This window comes from Schistocerca serialis, chromosome 11 (genome assembly GCF_023864345.2).
Source record: "Schistocerca serialis cubense isolate TAMUIC-IGC-003099 chromosome 11, iqSchSeri2.2, whole genome shotgun sequence".
NCBI lineage: Eukaryota > Metazoa > Arthropoda > Insecta > Orthoptera > Acrididae > Schistocerca > Schistocerca serialis.
The window spans coordinates 180,652,859-180,676,378 of NC_064648.1; the positions used below are offsets into that span (position 1 = coordinate 180,652,859).

A 23,520-nucleotide genomic window follows, 5' to 3' on the forward strand; every position below is an offset into this window, starting at 1 on the left:
CTACGGCTGCAGTTAACGAATATCGCGTGCGTTCTCCAACTCGGAGGATTCCGAATGCACGAACCATTAGTGGAGTATTTCGAATTTTACGGGAGACAGGTTCTCTACCTAGCGTTCATGCATGAATACGAGCGCTCGATACGTGAAGACGATAATGAGGATATTATGGATGCTTTTCAACGTATCTCTCAACGATTAGGCATTTCACAATCTAAGGTATCGCGTACACCGCATCCTTACCATAAACAAAAGGTGTATCATTTACATCCGGGACATCTTGCCCTTCGCTTTGAGTTGTGCAACTGGTTAAATACTGATCGGCAGTTACACAAATACATTTTATTTACTGGTGGGGCACAGTTTACTCGAGATGGTGTAAACAATTTACATGACGAGCACGTACGGTCTGAAGCAAACCCACATGCGGCAGTGAAACGCAATTTCCAGCACCGATTTAGCATAAATGTGTGGTGTGGTGTAATCAACACACACTTTATTGGACCATTCATTTTCCCAGGACGTCTAACCGGTGAGGCGTATTTACAGTTTCTTCGGGAAGAAATGCCCCGCTTGCTCGAAAATATTCCACTTGCTAGCCGATCGCAATTGTGTTTGCAACATTATGGTTCGCCTCCACATTTCAGAACGCCGTTACTACACATTTAAATGAACATTTTCCGCAGAAATGGATTGGTCGTGATGCTACACGTCTTGGCCACCCACGTCGCACGATTGAACACCAAAGGATTTTTGGGTATGGGGATGGACGAAAGACAGTTTGTGAGGACAACGTAAATACACGTGAGGCATTACTTGCTCGCATTTTGAATGCAATAGGCGAAATTAAGAACAACCCTCTGAAACTGAAACGAGCAACAAAATCTTTTCATACAAGTGCAGTTAAGTGCATCGAACTCGGTGGAGACGTTTCTGAACTTTTTTGTGAGTGTATGTACGCTGTACAACTTCCTTAACACTGTGCTTTGTTTTCTCCGTTTTAACATGAATTCACGTGTGCTATGGTATTAATAAAAGCAGATTATCTGACACATTCATACAGTTTCACCTAACGTAATTACCATCGTTTTTCCAAAATTAAGTTCTCTACAACTTCCGTTGAAAACTTTGTGCCATTGTCTGGAATTTAAAAAAAAAAACAAATTGGGCCAAGTTGTTAATAATTTAAAAATTTTACGAAATTACATCTTCGCTTCTCTGGAAGTTCTGGAAAACTACTGCAGATACACGTCTGGCACATGTTTCATTAGGTTCAACAGATCAATAACAACAAAATAAGTGGAAATCGTGCTTTACTTTAACCTGTTTGCGATGGCTTCATATTAGCGAAGTTGCTGAATTTCAGGCAAAACCTTTTATTAGCCGTAACTCCGTAACTAAACATTTGCGTAGCTATGTTTATATGAACTTTTTTCTTTAGTTTAGTTGTAGAATAACTTATTAAAATATTTGCATATCTTCGTGAATCACCCTGTGTATGCGGAATATTTGGAGAAACAGGAGTATGTACAATGCATTTTGTAAGGGATGTCGATTTAACAAATAAACAGGAAAAGGCAGCGTGTTTGAGGAATAATAATCCCATACCGTTGATGTTTTGTCACTGAAGTCCTCTTCAACGCTCTTGTCAATGCAATCGGAAAAATTTGTATACATAGGGTAGAGTTGCTTATATTGTTCTGGAACCTAATTTGTAGCACTGCTATAAAATTCTTACCTCATGTTCTATCCGACATTGCTGGAGCCATATTGTCAACTTTTCAGCTGTGTGTTGAGAGATGATATCGTTGGTTTTGTTGCATTTTTCAAGCGAACTTTTGTGTATATGGTGAAGGGATTTGCTGTTATAACGCAAGTGCCAGCACAATTTTTTATTTATGAGTGAATATACATGAAATAAGCTTATTTTTGAGACAGTCAAGGATGGTTGTGATTCGTTTGTAGAAAACTGACAAAGAAGAAATGGCGACGTTGCGTATAATGTAGGCGTTTAAATTATCGATATTGTACTGGAATTCAAGAAATTTGCTCGTATAGTGAGATGTGTTTAGCATTACGAGTGCGACATAATGTTTATAAACGTTCTGGAGAATTTCCTAATGCGTTCTTCATGCAAAGTTATTAATTAAATAATTATTTTGTATTACAGTGTGGCACTGGGAAGGTTTTACGGAAAGTGGAACACAGAGGAATTTCATTTAGCTGTAGAAACAAAAGTACAAACGGCGATACGAAAATATTTGCCGCAGTAAAGTGTTTTCCAACGAGATTGAAAAATAATGCGATGAAGATAGTCTCCCATTTGAAGGTACGATGTTCGGTTTAAACGTGTCGCACGTAGGAAAGCCTGCTTTCGACACTGCAGAACGAAACGAATAGCTCCATAATTTCAACGCAACAGAAGCCATGACAGGCAAAAAGTGGGCTGAAGGAGTTCATCCAAGAAATATCGCCGAATCCGAGGGATTTGATGAAAGTTCCAACAAGACTTCAAGGCCTAGACAAGGAGCTTGTGGGCTTAGAATTAGCATGCGCAAAATAAATAAATAAAAAATAAAATAAAAAAATAAACTAACTAACCGAAGCAACCAAAGGAGACGAAACGTAGAACTACTGCTCTGTCTGTGTGAAAGAAGTGTTTTAGAGACCCTTTGGGGAAACCACCACAGAAAAACATTCATAAATCAGAGGAATGGTACTGCGAGTTGCGTGAGGAAGATTGAATGTAGAGATGATGATATGCATGAAATGAAAAATGTAAATTCAATCAACGGGTGCCAGCCGGGGAAGCAAGTGAAACAGTTATATCTCAATGCCACTTTTGCAACAATGGAACATTTTGGAAACTTTGACTAGTCCATTCCTCTGAGATCAGGGATATAGTTTGTAAAAGTAGCACTATTCATGCCTCCACTTATAGAAATTAGGAAACTAGATTCCTAATTTGTTCCAGATGGAGATGTTTAGTAATTTAACTCAAGCGTGTTTATTTTTCTCAAACTGCCACTCTTTAAATCGGATGGCAAGAACAGTATCTTGCAGTTGTGGATGGCACTGTTTAAATACGTTCGTGACTTACTGTTTACGGTATTAAAAAAAAATGAAATCTCAAATTGGTACAATTTGGGCAACTTTTCCCCAGTTCTATAAGAGAAAGTCAGTGGCATGATTAGGCGGCAAAATCGTTTAAAATTACTTGCTGGTGTCACCTTTCGCTATAAGAGAAAATGGCTCCTCGATGTACAGTATTTACTTCTTCTCACTATACGATGATGAGCCAAAGAAATTATAACGACTGCTCACCGCAGGAATGAATGCCGTGTGGGTAGCCATTACAGCGACGGCACGGGCCACAAAAAAGGCATAAACACTGACATAAAGGACTTTGATAGAGGCCATTCTGCTATGGCCCAGCGGATTCAGAAAATAGCGTTCTTGCGGAACACACAACTAACTCTTCATTCGCAAGAAGTAATGAGTGGTATCGATAGGCGATCCCAGATTGATTCCAGGTTTTTAGTTTTCCAGACGGCTTTTTATACTAGTCCTCAGAAGAGACTTTAAATCAGATTGGGTTCCCATGGAGTATCGTCTCTGTTATGCGACTCGATTCGTGATTTCGCGTCAGAGCGGTCACAGTTCGTAGTAACTGACGCAAAGTGGTCGAGTAAAACAGAAGTAATATCTGGTGTTCCTGATCTACATAAATGATTAAGGAGACAATCTGAGCAGTCCTCTTAGGTTGTTTGCTGTCGTGTGAGATATCTGTATCGCGTGAAAAATAGGATTTGTGTCTCAATAAGCTAACATGTCGTCATCCACAGGAGTACTAACAAAAAAAATAAAAATAAAAATATAAAAAAATAAAATAAAAATAAAAAAAATAAATAAATAAAAATAAAAATAAAAAAACCGCCAAATTTCGGTTACACGAGAAACCACAGAAATCTAAAGGTCGTTAGTTTGACTTAATGTCTGATAACACCTACGTATGAGTTAAATTGGAACATCACAGATAAAGCGCACCAAAGAAGGCGTTTTACTGGCAGAACACTTAGCAGATGCAACAGGTCTACCAAAGAGAGTGCCTACACTTCGCTTGTCCGTCCTCTTTTGGAGTACTGATGCGCGGTGTGGCATCCTTACCTGATAGGATTCACGGATTACATCGACATCGAGAAAGTACAAAGAAGGGCAGCACGTTTCGTACTATAGGGGAGAGAGTGCTACGGACATGATACTGGATTTCGGGTGGACATTATTAAAACAAAGGCGGTGTTCCGCTACGGCGAGATCTTCTAAGAAAATTTCAGTCATTAAATTTTTCCTGTGAAAGCGAAAATATTTTGCTGATTCGATCCTACACAGGGAGAAATGATCATAGTAACAAAAATAAGAAAAATCAGAGCTCGCACGGAAAGATCTGAACTTCCCTTTTTCCCGCGCACGATTCGAGAGTGGGAAGTCCCAGTTTTCAAGAAGGGTCCTCCAGCAGATGCGCAAAACTATAGGCCTATATCTCTGACATCGATCTGTTGTAGAATTTTAGAACATGTTTTTTGCTCGCGTATCATGTCATTTCTGGAAACCCAGAATCTACTCTGTTGGAAACAACATGGATTCCGGAAACAGCGATCGTGCGAGACCCAACTCGCTTTATTTGTTCATGAGACCCAGAAAATATTAGATACAGGCTCCTAGGTAGATGCCATTTTCCTTGACTTCCGGAAGGCGTTCGATACAGTTCCGCACTGTCGCCTGATAAACAAAGTAAGAGCCTACGGAATATCAGACCAGCTGTGTGGCTGGATTGAAGAGTTTTTAGCAAACAGAACACAGCATGTTGTTGTCAATGGAGAGACGTCTACAGACGTTAAAGTAACCTCTGGCGTGCCACAGGGGAGTGTTATGGGACCATTGCTTTTCACAATATATATAAATGACCTAGTAGATAGTGTCGGAAGTACCATGCGGCTTTTCGCGGATGATGCTGTAGTATACAGAGAAGTTGCAGCATTAGAAAATTGCAGCGAAATGCAGCGGATAGGCACTTGGTGCAGGCAACTGACCCTTAACATAAACAAATGTAATGTATTGCGAATACATAGAAAGAAGGATCCTTTAGTGTATCATTATATGAAAGCGGAACAAACACTCGTAGCAGTTACTTCTGTAAAATATGTGGGAGTATGCGTAGGGAACTATTTGAAGTGGAATGATCATGTAAAATTAATTGTTGGTAAGGCGGGTACCAGGATGAGATTCATTGGGAGAGTGCTTAGAAAATGTAGTCCATCAACAAAGGAGGTGGCTTACAAAACACTCGTTCGACCTATACTTGAGTATTGCTCATCAGTGTGGGATCCGTACCAGGTCGGGTTGACAGAGGAGGTAGAGAAGATCCAAAGAAGAGCGGCGCGTTTCGTCACAGGGTTATTTGGCGAGCGTGATAGCGTTACGGAGAAGACGTTTAGCGAACTCGAGTGGCAGACGCTGCAAGAGAGGCGCTCTGCATCGCGGTGTAGCTCGCTGTCCAGGTTTCGAGAGGGTGCGTTTCTGGATGAGGTAGCGAATATATTGCTTCCCCCTACTTATACCTCCCGGGGAGATCACGAATGTAAAATTAGAGAGAGATTCGAGTGCATACGGAGGCTTTCCGGCAGTCGTTGTTCCCGCGAACCATACGCGACCGGAACAGGAAAGGGAGGTAATGACAGTGGCACTTAAAGTGCCCTCCGCCACACACCATTGGGTGGCTTGCAGGGTGTGAATGTAGATGTAGATGTAAAAGGTAGAGAATCAGTGTGAAGGTGGTAGATGAACCCTCTGCCAGGCACTTGGTTGTGAATTGGGCACGTAGATTTAAATGTCTGCCCCGACGGCGATGACGTCTTCCCGCGTGACGTCTTCATTCCAAGAAATGCGCTTTAGTCCAACAATTCTCTGGCCTGTACCAGGCAAAAGATCGGAAACTTAACACCCCTAAAATTTCTATAGTGGGATTTGCTAGTGATGTGCAGTTTCTCATGGAAATGAAATGTAGCATAGGTCCCGTAATGGCGCCCAGGCGATGACTTTAACACTCACTGACATGTTCATTTATTTTATGAAGTCATAAATTTTGACTGCAACAATGAACTTTTAGCCTAACAAAAGGAAACTGAATTACAATACCAATGGTCTCTTTTTTTTCAGGATTGTAGTAAAAGTAATCCACGGCCGATCGCAGTTTGAAAACTGTAAATACTGGCAGTTGTCTGTTCCATCTGTGAGCACTAGCTACTGGAATAATTGAGAAAAAACGAACGTTTTGGATTCCGAAACGCTGAATTTACGTACAATATTACCCTGTCAGCAAATGTATTACAGATTTTTTACGTAGTGCGTACTTGTAGAAGAAATTTTCATTCTTACTTTAATGTAAAATCGTGATGATCAACACAAGCAAAATGTAGTTGTTACCCGCTTGTATTTAGTACCCCCTGCATCCCAATTTTTCCTTATCATTTGAGCCTGCACCTTTTAACATTTGGCCTTTGTCTCTGGCATGGTGAATACTTACGTTATGCAAATATTTTCTTTTTTTGGGCTCCTGTTATAACCTGATGTTGCCAAGAGCCTTTACCAGTGCGTGAATACATTTGTGCATTTATTCTGACGTACGTTGAAAGTAATCTGGCTACTATCTCAACCCATTACATGTGGTGTTTCTGGTTTTTATAACGATTTTCTAACAGACGAGAGCGGCACCGTTTCAGCTAATGTTGTGATGTAACAAGTGAGTACGCTTACCTTACAAATATTTTTCTATTATTAATATTTTGTTGTTGTTCTTGTTGTGGTCTTCAGTCCAGAGACTGGTTTGATGCAGCTCTCCATGCTACTCTATCCTGTGCAAGCTTCTTCATCTCCACTATGTACTGCAGCCTGCTTAGTGTATTCATCTCTTGGTCTCCCTCTACCATTTTTGCCCTCCACGCTGCCCTCCAATACTAAATTGGTGATCCCTTGATGCCTCAGAACATGTCCTACCAAGCCATCCCATCTTCTAGTCAAGTCCTGCCACAAACTCTTCTTCTCCCCAATTCTGTTCAGTACCTGCTCATTAGTTATGTGATATACCCATGTAATCTTCATCACTCTTCTGTAGCACCACATTTCGAAAGCTTCTATTCCCTTCTTGTCCAAACTATTTATCGGCCATGTTTCACTTCCATACACAGTTGTCTGATTTTTGCAACCTCTTCAATATTTAGAAACGACTTCCTGACGCTTAAATCTATACTCGATGTTAACAAATTTCTTCAGAAACGCTTTCCTTGCCATTGCCAGTCTACATTTTGTATCCTCTCTACTTCGACCATCATCAGTTATTTTGCTCTCCAAATAGCAAAACTCCTTTACTACTTTAAGTGTCTCATTTCCTAATCTAATTCCCTCAGCATCACACTACTTAATTAGACTACATTCCATTATCCCCGTTTTGCTTTTGTTGATGTTCATCTTATACCCTCCTTTCAAGACACTGTCCATTCCGTTCAACTGCTCTTCCGAGTCCTTTGCTGTCTCTGACAGAATTACAATGTCATCGGCGAACCTCGAAGTTTTTATTTCTTCTCCATGGATTTTTATACCTACTCCGAATTTTTCTTTTGTTTTCTTTATTGCTTGCTCAGTATACAGATTGAATAACATCGGGGGGAGGCTACAACCCTGTCTCACCCCCTTCCCAACCACTACTTCCCTTTCGTGTCCCTCGACTCGTATAATTGCCATCTGGTTTCTGTACAAATTGTTAATAGCCTTTCGATCCCTGTATTTTACCCCTGCCACCTTCAGAATTTGAAAGAGAGTATTCCACTCAACATGTCCAAATCTTTCTCTAAGTCTACAAATGCTAGAAACGTACGTTTGCCTTTCCTTAATCTATTTTCGAAGATATGTCGTAGGGTCAGTATTGCCTCACGTGCTCCAATATTTCTACGGAATCCAAACTGATCTTCCCCGAGGTCGGCTTCTACCACTTTTTCCATTCGTTTGTAAAGAATTCGCGTTAGTATTTTACAACCGTGACTTATTAAACTGACAGTTCGGTAATTTTCACGTCTGTCAACATCTGCTTTCTTTGGGATTGAAATTCTTGAAGTCTGAGGGTATTTCACATGTCTCATACATCTTGCTCACCAGATGGTAGAGTTGTCTACTCCCGGGCCTTGTTTCGACTCAGTTCTTTCGATTCAGGTTATGTATGTAAAAATAATTTGTAACAGTTTATATACGTTTTTGGGGCCCACTCCTACTGAAGAAGATATTTTTATACATATCGAAAACTAGGTCAAGGGCTAAATAAACGTTTGATTAGCAACTGGTTGTCTGATTTTTGCAACCTGTTCAATTTTATGTAGTTGCTGAATCGCACGCATGTTTAAGAGTTTTGGTTCTGAAAAAGATACATAATTCGTCTTCCAGTGCGGTATTCAAAACGGTCAGCACCAGCTTCAATATGAGCCCATCACTACTTTCGTCTTTCTTCGATTTACCCTGAATCCTTATTGTGTTCGCATTATTTCCATTCAACATGTCCCGTAATTCTTCTTCGTTTTCACTGAGAGTGGCAATGTCGTCAGCGAATTTGGCCACAGATACCATTTCACCCTGAGTTTTAAACACACTGTTGCGATTTCCTTCTATTTTCGTCGTTGCTTCTTAGATGCATAGACTGAACAGTGGAGGGGGTGAATGATTACATCCCTGTGTTCATCATTTTTAATGTGAGCGCTTTCTTCCTTATCTTCCCTTCTTACTGCTACCTGTTGATTTTTGGACATACTGTATGTCATCCATCATTCCCTATATCGCACACCTGTTTTTCTCAAAATTTCGAAAATCCTATACTACCATTTCACAACGTTGAACACCTCCTCCACCTCGACAAATCATATTAACGTGTCTTCATTCTTTGTAACGCTTGTTTCATTATTATTATTAAAAAAAACGCCGATTGGTTCAATATCTCGTTTGACACTAGAGTTAAGAACATCAACCGCGCAAAAAGATTAGTACTATCATTTGTCGAAAACCTCGTTCTGATATTTTGAACTGATCTCAGGCTATATATGTTCGAAGGAAGAATTCGGTACAAAATGTCCCTGGCGTTAAAACGACTGTTCGCATTTCTGCCTTGTCCGTATTGTGATAACAGTCATTTATCTGACACGATTTGCTCATTTCGGTGACGTGCAATTTTCGAGAGCTAAGAGATGAATACACTAAGCAGATTCAGAAAGATGTAGGTTGCAGTAGGTACTGGGAGATGAAGAAGCTTGCACAGGATAGAGTAGCATGGAGAGCTGAATCAAACCAGTCTCTGGACTGAAGACTACAACAACAACTCTTCTCTTCGTATTTTTACACAGCCGTTTAAATATACAACAGTTGGTGTAGTAGACTCGAACAAGTAGAGCATTTCATTCGTCAGTGATCTAAATAACACTAGCATGCAACACTCTTCTTGTTATAGTCTGCTGTACGATCAGTTGTATACTTAAGTGGCCGGACATATGAGTAAGCTCTTGATAATGGCACGCCGCCTAAATCAGACGTTTGTCTGGAAGAAATGACTGTGATCCGTGACACTGTCGAGTACGAAAGTCGATGTATTTTTTAAGAATCTTGTGATTGTGGCACACGATATGTAAAACATTTCTTGTTACTTCCGTTGTAAGCACCCACCACCAAACACATACAAGTGAAAATGGTACCCAGCCACACTACATGGCCAGGAATGGACTTGAAATACTGTAGCACAACTATCCAGAAGCACCCACGTCGGTTACTTTAAGAGAAACAGCAACTGGCCACTTTTTACATATTTTTTATTCGTCCCACTAAGAGTTTTGTGTTTTCGCCCAACTTCCGTTTACATAATACACACTTAAATCTTCATTTTCATAGCATTAACACATCAACTGCATGCAGTCGATGTACTAATGAAGATATAAATAGGCAGTATGCCAAGTTAATGCTGTGCTAATGAAGATACAAATACGTACTATGCCAAGTGAAAATGGGTGAAAGCCCAAAACATGTATTGGGGTATACAAAAGTAAATAAAAATTGACTGGTTGCTGCATTTCTTAAACTAATTTAGTCCACATCAAACTAAAAAGAGGAGTGTGGGTTGGTGGTGGGAGATTAGCATGCATTCAGTGTGCAGATGGTATGGTGTTATTGGCAGAGAGCGAAAAAACTACGATTGGAATGTTAGGACAAGAAGATATAGAACAAGTTACTGCTTTCAGAAGTCTGGGGAACATAATTACAGTAGACATGAGAATCAATAAGGACATGGAACCACGTATGGAAATTTGCAAGGAGGCATTCAATAAAAAGAGGGATGAAAGTTCCTGGCAGATTAAAACTATGTGCCGGACCGACACTCGAACTCGGGACCTTTGCCTTTCGCGGCAAAGTGCTCTAACAACTGAGCTACCCAAGCACGACCCATGCCCCGTCCTTCCAGGAAGTTTCATATCAGCGCATGCTCCATTGCAGAGTGAAAATCTCATTCAAGAAGAGGGATCTTCTATGTGGATGCATGGACAGGGAGCTGAAGAAGGGACAGGCAAAGTGCTTCATATTGTGACAGTATACAGAGCTGAGACATGGACACCCAGGAAAGAGGAAGAAAGAAGAAGATGTGGATATGTGGAAGGATGGAAAAGATCAAATTGATGAACAAAGCGAAAAGTCAGGAGATGTTGAGAGAATTGGGACAAGACACTGAAATTATAGAAGTAATCAGGATGGGGAAACAGAATTGGCTCAGACGCTGGATGAGAGGAAATTGTTTACCGATAAATGCTATGGAAGGGATGATGAATGGAAAAAAAGAAGAAGAAGAAGAGCAAGAAGTAGAGGAGGGCCAGAAGATACCAGATGGTGGATAGTATAAGGACAGAAAACAATTACGAGAGGACAGGACAGCATGGATACTACATGTGAAGACCTGCCCTGGGGCAGAACACTTATGATGATGACGAGTGGAGCTCAATAAACTCTGAAATGCATAATCAGTGTTACCTCACCTCAGATGTTGGGGTTGTTCCGCAGACGAGAGAAGCACAGACCTCGGATCGCTCGCCGAAGCAAGTGATCGAATAACGCCGCCGCGCAAGTATTTATATTAGGCGCGCCACAGTCCCACCCTACTCCCCACCCCGAGCCTTCGAGACAGTCACGTGGCCGCGCATGCGCAGCAGTGTACAGCGGACACCTGTGGCGTCCTGACCCACTGGAGTGGGGGATGGGAGCCAGGCAGCTGCTCGGGCGCCAAGGGGCGCCGAGAGGCAATCGCTGTTAGCACAGCGGCACCCCGCGGCGAAGATGTTGTGATCCAGAAACACCCACCCCCGCCCCCTCTTCCTGTACTCTCACACCCCTCTCCGACTCCCCCGCTTCCCAGGCACCAGAGCTCGCTTGTAGCACAAACGGTCTTTAACCTCCCCAGCGGTCTAAAGCTGATACACCCATTCACGTGATGTTTTATATTTCTTTTTATTTACACCTCAAGTGCAGTAGGACCAGATTGAAGAGCAAACCTCCAAGGTCATGGAACGTCTCAGTACGTAGAATTACAACATAAAAGTACACAACTGGCCATTAAAATTGCTACACCAAGATGAAATGCGGATGATAAACGGGTATTCATTGGACAAACATGTGTTGTTGTTGTGGTCTTCAGTCCTGAGACTGGTTTGATGCAGCTCTCCATGCTACTCTATCATGTGCAAGCTTCTTCATCTCCCAGTACCTACTGCAACCTACATCCTTCAGAATCTGCTTGGTGTATTCATCTCTTGGTCTCCCTCTACTATTTTTACCCCCCACGCTGCCCTCCAATGCTAAATTGGTGATCCCTTGATGCCTCAGAACATGTCCTACCAAACGATCCCTTCTTCTAGTCAAGTTGTGCCACAAACTTCTCTTCTCCCAAATCCTATTCAATTCCTCCTCATTAGTTAATCTTCAGCATTCTTCTGTAGCTCCACATTTCGAAAGCTTCTATTCGGTTCTTGTCCAAACTAGTTATCGTCCATGTTTCACTTCCATACAAGGCTACACGCCATACAAATACTTTCAGAAACGACTTCCTGACACTTAAACCTATACTCGATGTTAACAAATTTCTCTTCTTCAGAAACGCTTTCCTTGCCATTGCCATTCTACATTTTATATCCTCTCTACTTCGACCATCATCAGTTATTTTGCTCCCCAAATAGCAAAACTCCTTTACTACTTTAAGTGTCTCATTTCCTAATCTAATACCCTCAGCATCTCCCGACTTAATTCGACTACATTCCATTATCCTCGTTTTGCTTTTGTTGATGTTTATCTTATATCCTCCTTTCAAGACGCTATCCATTCCGTTCAACTGCTCTTCCAAGTCCTCTGCTGTCTCTGACAGAATTACAATGTCATCAGCAAACCTCAAAGTTTTTTATTCTTCTCCCTGGATTTTAATACCTGAATACTCTTAATTTTTCTTTTGTTTCCTTTACTGCTTGCTCAATATACAGATTGAATAACATCGGGGAGGGGCTACGACCCTGTCTCACTCCTTTCCCAACCACTGCTTCCCTTTCATGTCCCTCGACTCTTATAAGTGCCATCTGGTTTCTGTACAAATTGTAAATAGCTTTTCGCTCCCTGTATTTTACCCCTGCCACCTTCAGAATTTGAAAGAGAGTATTCCAGTCAACATTGTCAAAATCTTTCTCTAAGTCTACAGATGCTACAAACGTAGGTTTGCCTTTCCTTAATCTAGCTTCCAAGATAAGTCGTAGGGTCAGTATTGCCTCACGTGTTCCAATATTTCTACGGAATCCCATCTGATCTTCCCCGAGGTCGGCTTGTACTAGTTTTTCCATTCGTCTGTAAAGAATTCGCGTTAATATTTTGCAGCCATTACTTATTAAACTGATAGTTCGGTAATTTTCACATCTGTCAACACCTGCTTTCTTTGGGATTGGACAAACATATTATACTAAAATTGACATTTGATTTCATTTTCACGCAATTTGCGTGCATAGATCCTGAGAAATCAACCGTCTCCCAAGAAGAAGGTTAAAGTTGCAAGTATCATCACGACGTTTGATGACAACACACTGGACAACATGTACGATGATTATTACGTGAGAGGTTTCGACACATACGACAAGCTTCTGGAAAGATACCCTAAACTGAAGTCTAAAAGCAATATTAAAAACATACTGGATTACGTGGCAAAGAAAAGAGAAGGAAATACAGTTTTCAAAGGAAATCGTACACTGCTGTTCAAGACCATCAAGGAGCGTGTAATGGCGAAATTCGATGAAGCGCGAGAATGTGGTTTCGTCGTTCATTATTGGCATTTACAACATTGGGTATTGGACGTAGCCAGAAATCTCGGGTGTACAAACTTAACAGCTTCACTAGGATTTATTACTAATTTGAAAAAGGATTTTAGGATAACATCTCGCCGTATCACTGTGCTCCAAGCACGAAAAGATAAGGATGACGCAGAATAGCTGATTAAAAGAGTTCAGCCGGCCGAGGTAGCCGAGCGGTTCTAGGCGCTACAGCCTGGAACCGCGCGACCGCTACGGTCGCAGGTTCGAATCCTGCCTCGGGCATGGATGTTTGTGATGTCCTTAGGTTAGTTAGGTTTAAGTAGTTCTAAGTTGTAGGGGCCTGATGACCTTAGAAGTTAAGTCCCATAGTGCTCAGAGCCAGTTTGAAAGAGCTCAAACGCTTGTTGCTGACGTCAATGAGCATATCACGAGAGAAAACATCGATATTAGTTCTGTATGGAACTGTGATCAGAGTCAGTTAAACTATGAACTTTCTTGTGGCAGAACACTATCCATGAAAGTGGAGAGAAACACTGCCGCGATGTTGAAATCAGTTAACTGTGCAACACGTAGTTATACGACCGGTGTTGCTATATCAAATGGTTCAAATGGCTCTGAGCACTATGGGACTTAACTTCTAAAGTCATCAGTCCCCTAGAACTTAGAGCTACTTAAACCTAACTAACCTAATGACATCACACACATCCATGCCCGAGGCAGGATTCGAACCTGCGACCGTAGCGTTCGCGCGGTTCGAGACTGTAGCGCCTAGAACCGCTTGGCCACCCCGGCCGGCCGTTGCTATATCAATGGACGGACGATTGGCAGACAAACTCTATATTTGCGTCCAAGAATCCAGTGGAAAGTTTGGACCCCGCGTGTCTACATCTACATCTACATCCATACTCCGCAGGCCACCTGACGGTGTGTGGCGGAGGGTACCTTCAGTACCTCTATCGGTTCTCCCTTCTATTCCAGTCTCGTATTGTTCGTGGAAAGAAGGATTGTCGGTATGCCTCTGTGTGGGCTCTAATCTCTCTGATTTTATCCTTACGGTCTCTTCGCGACATATACGTAGGAGGGAGCAATATACTGCTCGACTCCTCGGTGAAGGTATGTTCTCGAAACTTCAACAAAAGCCCGTACCGAGCTACTGAGCGTCTCTCCTGCAGAGTCTTCCACTGGAGTTTATCTGTCATCTCCGTAACGGTTTCGCGGTTACTAAATGATCCTGTAACGAAGCGCGCTTCTCTCCGTTGGACCTTCTCTACCTCTTCTATCGACCCTATCTGGTACGGATCCCACACTGCTGAGCAGTATTCAAGCAGTGGGCGAACAAGTGTACTGTAACCTACTTCCTTTGTTTTCGGATTGTGTCAATGGAAATAGAAACGCGGTGCCCTCTAAATGTCGTCGTCGATGGTGAGTGGGAAGATGACGAAACAACATCTGAAGACGTTTTTTTCTGTCAGTTTTGAATCCACATTTGTCGAGAAAGTCGTTAGTACTTTGTGACTCCTGGTCTGGACATAAGGATGAACGCGTACTACTGGAAGCATCTGGCGGAAAACGTGTAGATTTAAAAATCATTCCGCCTAAAACTACAAAATACGCACAACCCCTGGATGTGTATTTCTCCAGGCAATATAAAGTATATGCCAAGAGAATAACAGACTTCATTAAACTACGTTCCAGTAATATCCAGCCGAAATTGCACGACAGATTCTTTATCATGAACATGCATTCTGTCATTTACAATCAGTTATCTGCAGGGGTATACAGACCGATGCTTCGTTACGAGTGGCAGAGCGCTGGCTACTATATTGGTGAACGAGTGAACAACTTCAAAAGTGTCATCGACGTGGCATTTAACACTGATATTACAGAATGTGCAAATACGCAATGTGATCAACTTGGCATTTCTTCACTGTGCGTTTTGCAGTCATTTGTATTCCTCGGAGCATTTTACTGACATTCCGCATTCACATTTGTAGTTAAGATTGCTGCATTGCGTATGGCGTCTACAATTACATCTACAGTGATATCTAGAGCATGACTGCAGAGTTTTGCAGAAAAACAACACCCGCCAGCACATTCAGAGGTACATAATGGTCGTGTAAAAAAACGTTCATACAGATCTGTTGGTTCGAGCCCAAGTACTTTCCTGGTAAGAGGTGAAACAATTTTAAGCCACTACCCGTATTCTGTAATGGTTCAACTTCGGGAGCAATACTTTGTGATCAACACAGTTAAGCGCAATAGTTAAATCAACAAAATATGCCTAGCGCTCGAAATCTTTTGTTTAACCCACAGAGAAAAGAGAATATAGCATTTTGAGTTGTTAAACGACTTCTAAATCTGAACTGTACATTTGATAGCAAATCGTCTCGTATAAAATGATCAATTATCCTTACATACACAGCTTTTTCAATAACATTAGCAATCTCTTTCAAATTCTGAAGGTGGCAGGGGTAAAACACAGGGAACGAAAGGCTATTTACAATTTGTACAGAAACCAGATGACAGTTATAAGAGTCGAGGGAAGCAGTGGTTGGGAAGGGATTGAGACAGGGTTGTAGTCTTGTAACGCTCTTCGCTCTGGCGTACGTTAACTCTTTAAAGCCTGTACTATGGTAAGTTGACGGGCTTCACCTTATAAGAAAGGATTTTAGTACATATGTTGACCGCGTGTACCTGAATGGAGGCAAAATCAGACTTTCACTCACTCAGTAACAACAATGATACGTCAAGCAAGTATAAAGTGCAACTACACGTTAAGACGGGCAAGAAACATACACAGCAGATGCAACCAATTGTTAGTAATACGGTCGCCAGCCTAATTAGGCATTAAGTGAATTTTTTCCTTGTACAAGTGGATGTACGTACAAGCATAACCTCACGTAGTAATACTGCATTATATGGTAAATTTTAGAACCAGAAAAATCTACTGAACTAATATTTTCCCTTTCTGTACTAATTTGGACAAGCTACAGAATTTAAATGAATAGGAAAGAAAAAAGTGGAGGGCGGACCCTGAAACTGTTACGATCACTGTGTTGAAACTATTAACTATTGGAAACATTAAGCACTCAAGATTTACAAAATATGAGTTACTACTCTTTCTGTCTTATTACTTCCTCATTTAACTACCATTATTTTTGTCTCAAATTAATTAAGCTTCATTACTAAACCAATTCCAAAATTATCTCCCAACTTTGTTAGACCTTAGTTCTTCGCTTATATTTTCATTAACAATAAAGCTCCTTAAACATCTTTCTAGCATAGATAGTTCTGCAGGTAATTCTTTTTAACATAAACTTTCAATCTTCATTTCGGGACACTCGGGTTGCACAACATATGGAAAGGACCCTGTCTAGGTTAGTGATAAGGATAATTAATTGATAGGACAAATCTGGTAAAAGTTAAGCTGTTATTGAACAGTCAGGGACAAAATTAACACTGGTCCACACGAATACAATTCTAAAGATGCAACCTGTTCGTGTCGACGCGGCGGTTGGCGGGCAGCGAGATGGCGAGGCGCACAGCACACATACAATCACAGCTATGGCTCTTGCTGTATCGGCACTTTGCTTCTTATTAGCGTCGCAATCCTTTTCAATTCAGTGCCTATAGAATATAGCCATGCTGTATAGTCGTCGGAAACGGCACATCCGAGGCTCAATGAACCCACTTTTTCCAGGAGAGCCTCCTCGATCCGGAACGTGTTCCTCAGACCGATGCCCAACTCCGACTGACTTACTGAGCCCGTTATGCCGTGCCGCGCCCGTGTGCATTTTCCCGCGCTCGCCTGCCATCCACCTTTTACCGCTCCCCTACAGATAGGGTATTCACCAAAGGTTTTACATTCCACATATCCTAATACATTGCCTACGTATGGACCAGGCGCACAATTACAATTTTAAACATGTTACAATAAATTCAACATGGGTTACACTTCAATTCTGTTATAGCATTGCGTGAAATTTGACATAAATATTAATATTCACCTCGAAAGTTGCTTACAATTTCCTTAACACAATGACATGAAAATAAAAAGAAATGAAATCAAAACATTGCTTACATTAATTCATCGAAAATCAGAAGAAAAATTTTTATATGTACAGTTGGTGTTGTTACAGTTTCTCCCCGGTGTTATTCAATCTGTATATTGAGCAAGCAGTGAAGAAAACAAAAGAAAAATTCGGAGTAGGTATTGTAATCCATGGAGAAGAAATAAAAACTTTGAGGTTCGCCGATGACATTGTAATTCTGTCAGAAACAGCAAAGGACTTGGAAGAGCAGTTGAACGGAATGGACAGTGTCTTGAAAGGACGATGGAAGATGAACATCAACAAAAGCAAAACGAGGGTAATGGAATGCAGCCGAATTAAGTCGGGCGATGCTGAGGGAATTAGATTAGGAAATGAGACACTTAAAGTAGTAAAGGGGTTTTGCTATTTGGGGAGCAAAATAACTGATGATGGTCAGAGTAGAGAGGATATAAAATGTAGACTGGCAATGGCAAGGAAAGCGTTTCTGAAGAAGAGGAATTTGTTAACATCGAGTATAGATTTAAGTGTAAGGAAGTCGTTTCTGAAAGTATTTGTTATGGAGTGTAGCCATGTATGGAAGTGAAACATGGACGATAAATAGTTTGGATAAGAAGAGAATGGAAGCTTTTGAAATGTGGTGCTACAGAAAAATGCTGAAGATTAGATGGGTAGATCACGTAACTAATGAGGAGGTATTGAATAGGATTGGGGAGAAGAGAAGTTTGTGGCACAACTTGACCAGAAGAAGAGACCGGTTGGTAGGACATGTTCTGAGGCATCAAGGGATCACCAATTTAGTATTGGAGGGCAGCGTGGAGGGTAAAAATCGTAGAGGGAGACCTAGAGAGGTTGGAGTAGGTACTGGGAGATGAAGAAGCTTACACAGGATAGAGTAGCATGGAGAGCTGCATCAAACCAGTCTCAGGACTGAAAACCACAACAACAACAATAACAACAATGATGGCGTAGAAATAGGTCTAAAATTGTATGCTTTATCCCTTTCTCCCTTTTTATGAAGCAGCTTTACTACTGAGTACTTTAATCGTTCAGGAAACTGACCGTTCCTAAAGGAAAAATTACAAATATGGCTAAGTACAGCGCTAACATGTGCAGCACAGTACTTAAATATTCTGCTAGGCACTCCATCGTCTCCATGACAGTCCTTAGTCTTCAGTGATTTAATTACTGACTCAATTTTCCCCTCTTCTGTACGACAGAGGAGAATGGTCCCTCACAGCACGCTCTCTTCGTTCATGTGGTCCGCAAGGCTAGTAACTGGTGCGTGTTAAGCTGATGCCGGGTTTCTCGACCTCCCGAGAAATCACGACAACAGCTCCACACTGTCGCCTAGTAAATAAATAAATGGAAATGCCGTGTGGCTAGGGCCCCCCGTCGGATAGACCGTTCCCCTGGTGCAAGCCTTTCGAGTTGTCGCCACTTCGGCGACCTGCGTGTCGATGGGGATGACGTGATGATGGTAAGGACAACACAATACCCAGTCCCTGAGCGGAGAAAATCTCCGACCTAGCCGGGAATCGAACCCAGGCCCTCAGGATAGACATTCTGCTGCGCTGTCCACTCAGCTACCAGGGTCGGACTGTCGCCTAGTATACGAAATACACTGACGAGAAAAAAAAAAGTCGCAACATCAAGAAGGAGTTGTGCGACGTAAAGTTGGTAGGCGTGTATCTACACTACTGGCCATTAAAATTGCTACACCAAGAAGAAATGGAGATGATAAACAGGTATTCGTTGGACATATCTATTATACTAGAACTGACATGTGATTACATTTTCATGCAGTTTGGGTGCATAGATCCTGAGAAATCAGTACCCAGAACAACCACCTCTGGCCGTAATAACGGCCTCGATACGCCTGGCCATTGAGTCAAACACAGCTCGGATGGCGTGTACAGGTACAGCTTCAACACGATACCACAGTTCATCAAGAGTAGTGACTGGCGTATTGTGACGAGCCAGTTGCTCGGCCACCATTGACCAGACGTTTTCAGTTGGTGAGAGATCTGGGGAATGTGCTGGCCAGGGCAGCAGTCGAACATTTCCTGTATCCAGAAAGGCTCATACAGGATCTGCAACATGCGGCCGTGCATTATCCTGCTGAAATGTAGGGTTTCGCAGGGATCAAAAAATGGTTCAAATGGCTCTGAGCACTATAGGACTTAACATCTGAGGTCATCAGTCCCCTAGAATTTAGAACTACTTAAACCTAACTAACCTAAGGACATCACACACATCCATGCCGGAGGCAGGATTCGAACCTGCGACCGTAGCAGTCGCGCGGTCCTGGACTGAGGCGCCTAGAACCGCTCGGCCACAAAGACCGGCGATCTGCGAATAACTGCTGCCGGAAGGGGGAAAGGTTTCTTCGCATAATCTTTGTAGGATCTGAAAGGTATCTCATCTGATCCTGATGTCTTTTGGCAAATGCCGGGATGGTTCCTCTGAAAGGGCACGGCCGACTTCCTTCCCCATCCTTCCCTAATCCGATGAGACCGATGACCTCGCTGTCTGGTCTCCTTCCCCAAAACCAACCAACCAACCTGCTGTCTTTTCACTACTAAGCGGTTGCAGTGGCTTTTCTATTCCGCAGTCGATTATCTCTGTCATTCCGGCGTTCCTACGACCAGTGAACCGATGACCATGTTACTATCTTCGGCGGTGAAACAATTCAGGAGGACCAAATTCAGTATTTCAGCATTCTCTGTCTTACCTTCCGTTTCGGCGCCAGTGTAGTCACTTCTGTGAACGAGTAGGGGATTTCGAACCGCTTACAGAATTTATGTAAGATCAAAACCTCTTAGAGCTTTTACTCGGGCAGTTGACAAAATTTTGCTTTGAAAGCCATTAAATGCTTCTCTCGCTGCCCTCCCTGCGCTTATTTTTCGTTTCGTTCAGCTTTTATTTGGCAGCTAGTTTTTAGATTCTCTCGAATCTGTGATGGAGGAATATCCGAACTCACATGCGATTGTTTGAATATAGGGTAATGGGAAGGCATTGTTGTTGTTGTGGTCTTGAGTCCAGAGACTGGTTTCATGCAGCTCTCCGTGCTACTCTATCCTGTGCAAGCTTCTTCATCTCCCAGTACCTAGTGCAACCTACATCCTTCTGAATCTGCCTAGTGTATTCATCTCTAGGTCTCCCTCTACGATTTTTTCCCTCCACGCCGCCCTCCAGTACTAAATTGGTGATCCCTCGACGTCTCAGAACATGTCCTACCAACTGATCCCTTCTTCTTGTCAAGTTGTGCCACAAACTCCTCTTCTCCCCAATCCTATTCAATACCTCCTGATTAGTTATGTGATCTATCCATCTAATCTTCAGCATTCTTCTGTAACACCATATTTCGAAAGCTTCTATTCTCTTCTTGTCTAAACTATTTATCGTCCACGTTTCACTTCCATACGTGGCTACACTCCATACAAATACTTTCAGTAACGACTTTCTGACACTTAAATCTATACTCGATGTTAACAAATTTCTCTTCTTCAGAAACGTTTTCCTTGCCATTGCCAGTCTACATTTTATATCCTCTCTACTTCGACCATCATCAGCTATTTTGCTCCCCAAATAGCAAACTGCTTCACTACTTTAAGCGTCTCATTTCCTAATCTAATTCCCTCAGCATCACCCGACTTCATTCGACTACATTCCATTATCCTTGTTTTGCTTTTGTTGATGTTCATCTTATACCCTCCTTTCACGGCACTGTCCAATCCGTCCTTTGCTGTCTCTGACAGAATTACAATGTCATCGGTGAACTTCAAAGTTTTTATTTCTTCTCCTTGGATTTTAATACCTACTGTGAATTTTTCTATTGTTTCCTTTAGTGCTTGCTCAATATACAGATTGAATAACATCGGGGAGAGGCTACACCCCTGTCTCACTCCCTTCCCAACCACTGCTTCCCTTTCATGTCCCTCGACTCGTATAATTGCCATCTGGTTTCTGTACAAATTGTAAATAGCCTTTCGCTCCCTGTATTTTACCCCTGCCACCTTCAGAATTTGAAAGAGTATTCCAGTCAACATTGTCAAAAGCTTTCTCTAAGTCTACAAATGCTAGAAACGTAGGTTTGCCTTTCCTTAATCTAGCTTCTAAGATAAGTCGTAGGGTCAGTATTGCCTCACGTGTTCCAGTATTTCTACGGAATCCAAACTGATCTTCCCCGAGGTTGGCTTCTACCAGTTTTTCCATTCGTCTGTAAAGAATTCGCGTTAGTATTTTGCAACTGTGACTTATTAAACTAATTGTTCGGTAATTTTCACATCTGTCAACACCTGCTTTCTTTGGGATTGGAATTATTATATTCTTCTTGAAGTCTGAGGGTATTTCGCCTGTCTCATACATCTTGCTCACCAGATGGTAGAGTTTTGTCAGGACTGGCTCTCCCAAGGCCGTCAGTAGTTCCAATGGAATGTTGTCTACTCCCGGGTCCTTGTTTCGACTCAGGTCTTTCAGTGCTCTGTCAAACTCTTCACGCAGTATCGTATCTCCCATTTCATCTTCATCTACATCCTCTTCCGTTTCCATAATATTGTCCTCAAGTACATCGCCCTTATATAGACTCTCTATATACTGCCTCCACCTTTCTGCTTTCCCTTCTTTGCTTAGAACTGGGTTTCCATCTGAGCTCTTGGTATTCATAGAAGTGGTTCTCTTTTCTCCAAAGATCTCTTTAATTTTCCTGTAGGCAGTATCTATCTTACCCCTAGTGAGATAAGCCTCTTCATCCTTACGTTTGTCCTCTAGCCATCCCTGCTTAGCCATTTTGCACTTCCCGTGGATCTCATTTTTGAGACGTTTGTATTCCTTTTTACCTGCTTCATTTACTGCATTTTTATATTTTCTCCTTTCATCAATTAAATTCAATATTTCTTCTGTTAACCAAGGATTTCTAGTATCCCTCGTCCTTTTACCTACTAGGTCCTCTGCTGCCTTCACTACTTCATCTCTCAGAGCTACCCATTCTTCTTCTACTGTATTTCTTTTCCCCATTCCTGTCAATTGTTCCCTTATGCTCTCCCTGAAACTCTATACAACCTCTGGTTTAGTCAGTTTATCCAGGTCCCATCTCCTTAAATTCCCACCTTTTAGCAGTTTCTTCAGTTTTAATCTACAGTTCATAACCAATAGATTGTGGTCAGTGTCCATATCTGCCCCTGGAAATGTCTTACAATTTAAAATCTGGTTCCTAAATCTCTGTCTTACCATTATGTAATCTATCTGAAACCTGTCAGTATCTCGAGGCTTCTTCCATGTAGACAACCTTCTTTTATGATTGTTGAACCAAGTGTTAGCTATGATTAAGTTGTGCTCTGTGCAAAATTCTATCAGGCGGCTTCCTCTTTCATTTCTTAGCTCCAATCCATATTCACCTACTACGTTTCCTTCTCTTCTTTTTCCTACTACCGAATTCCAGTCACCCATGAGTGTTAAATTTTCGTCTTCCCTCACTATCTGAATAATTTATTTTATTTAATCATACACTTCTTCAATTTCTTCGTCATCTGCGGAGCTAGTTGGCATATAAAGTTGTACTATTGTGGTAGGCGTGGGATTCGTGTCTATCTTGATATGGGACGTCGAAAGTAATGTATATGAAGGTCGCAATCTGAAAAAGTGCAGTTGGCGAGCTGTTGTTTATGACCTCAGAATAACGCTTAAAGAGTTATACCAAAAATTCCTAAGTCATCTAATCTACGCTAAATGCGAGGGAGTAAGGTTACATAGGAATAGTGGAAGTACTTGACCGACATAGTACACATTTGACGCTACGAATTTTATTCTGTTTGGGGTCTTGCCTGAAGCAGAATAGTCTGAACATAACTGCAGAGGTAAACAAGAAGATTTATTTCATATGAGCATAAAAGCAAGCTACAATATGGCCGGTTTAACAGCAGTTCATAAACTTTTCAGCACATATCTTGCCAATCTAACCAACCATGATCACTCACAATGTAATTCACAAATTCATCTCTTGGTACTGTGGCTCTTGTACGTGTAATCCTGGATATTTGTGAAAGTGATTGTGGAGTTAA

At 41.7% G+C, this 23,520-nt stretch overlaps 1 protein-coding gene across 1 annotated transcript in view; it reads right to left on the reverse strand.

Annotated features, from left to right (window-relative positions):
- Positions 1–11,155, reverse strand: part of LOC126427070 (partner of bursicon) — a 31,253-nt gene extending 20,098 nt beyond the window's left edge. Inside the window, exon 1 of the mRNA XM_050089246.1 lies at positions 11,106–11,155. The gene's annotated coding sequence lies outside the window, so the exon portion shown is untranslated. The remainder of the gene's footprint in view (positions 1–11,105) is intronic.
- Positions 11,156–23,520: the final 12,365 nt, after the last annotated feature.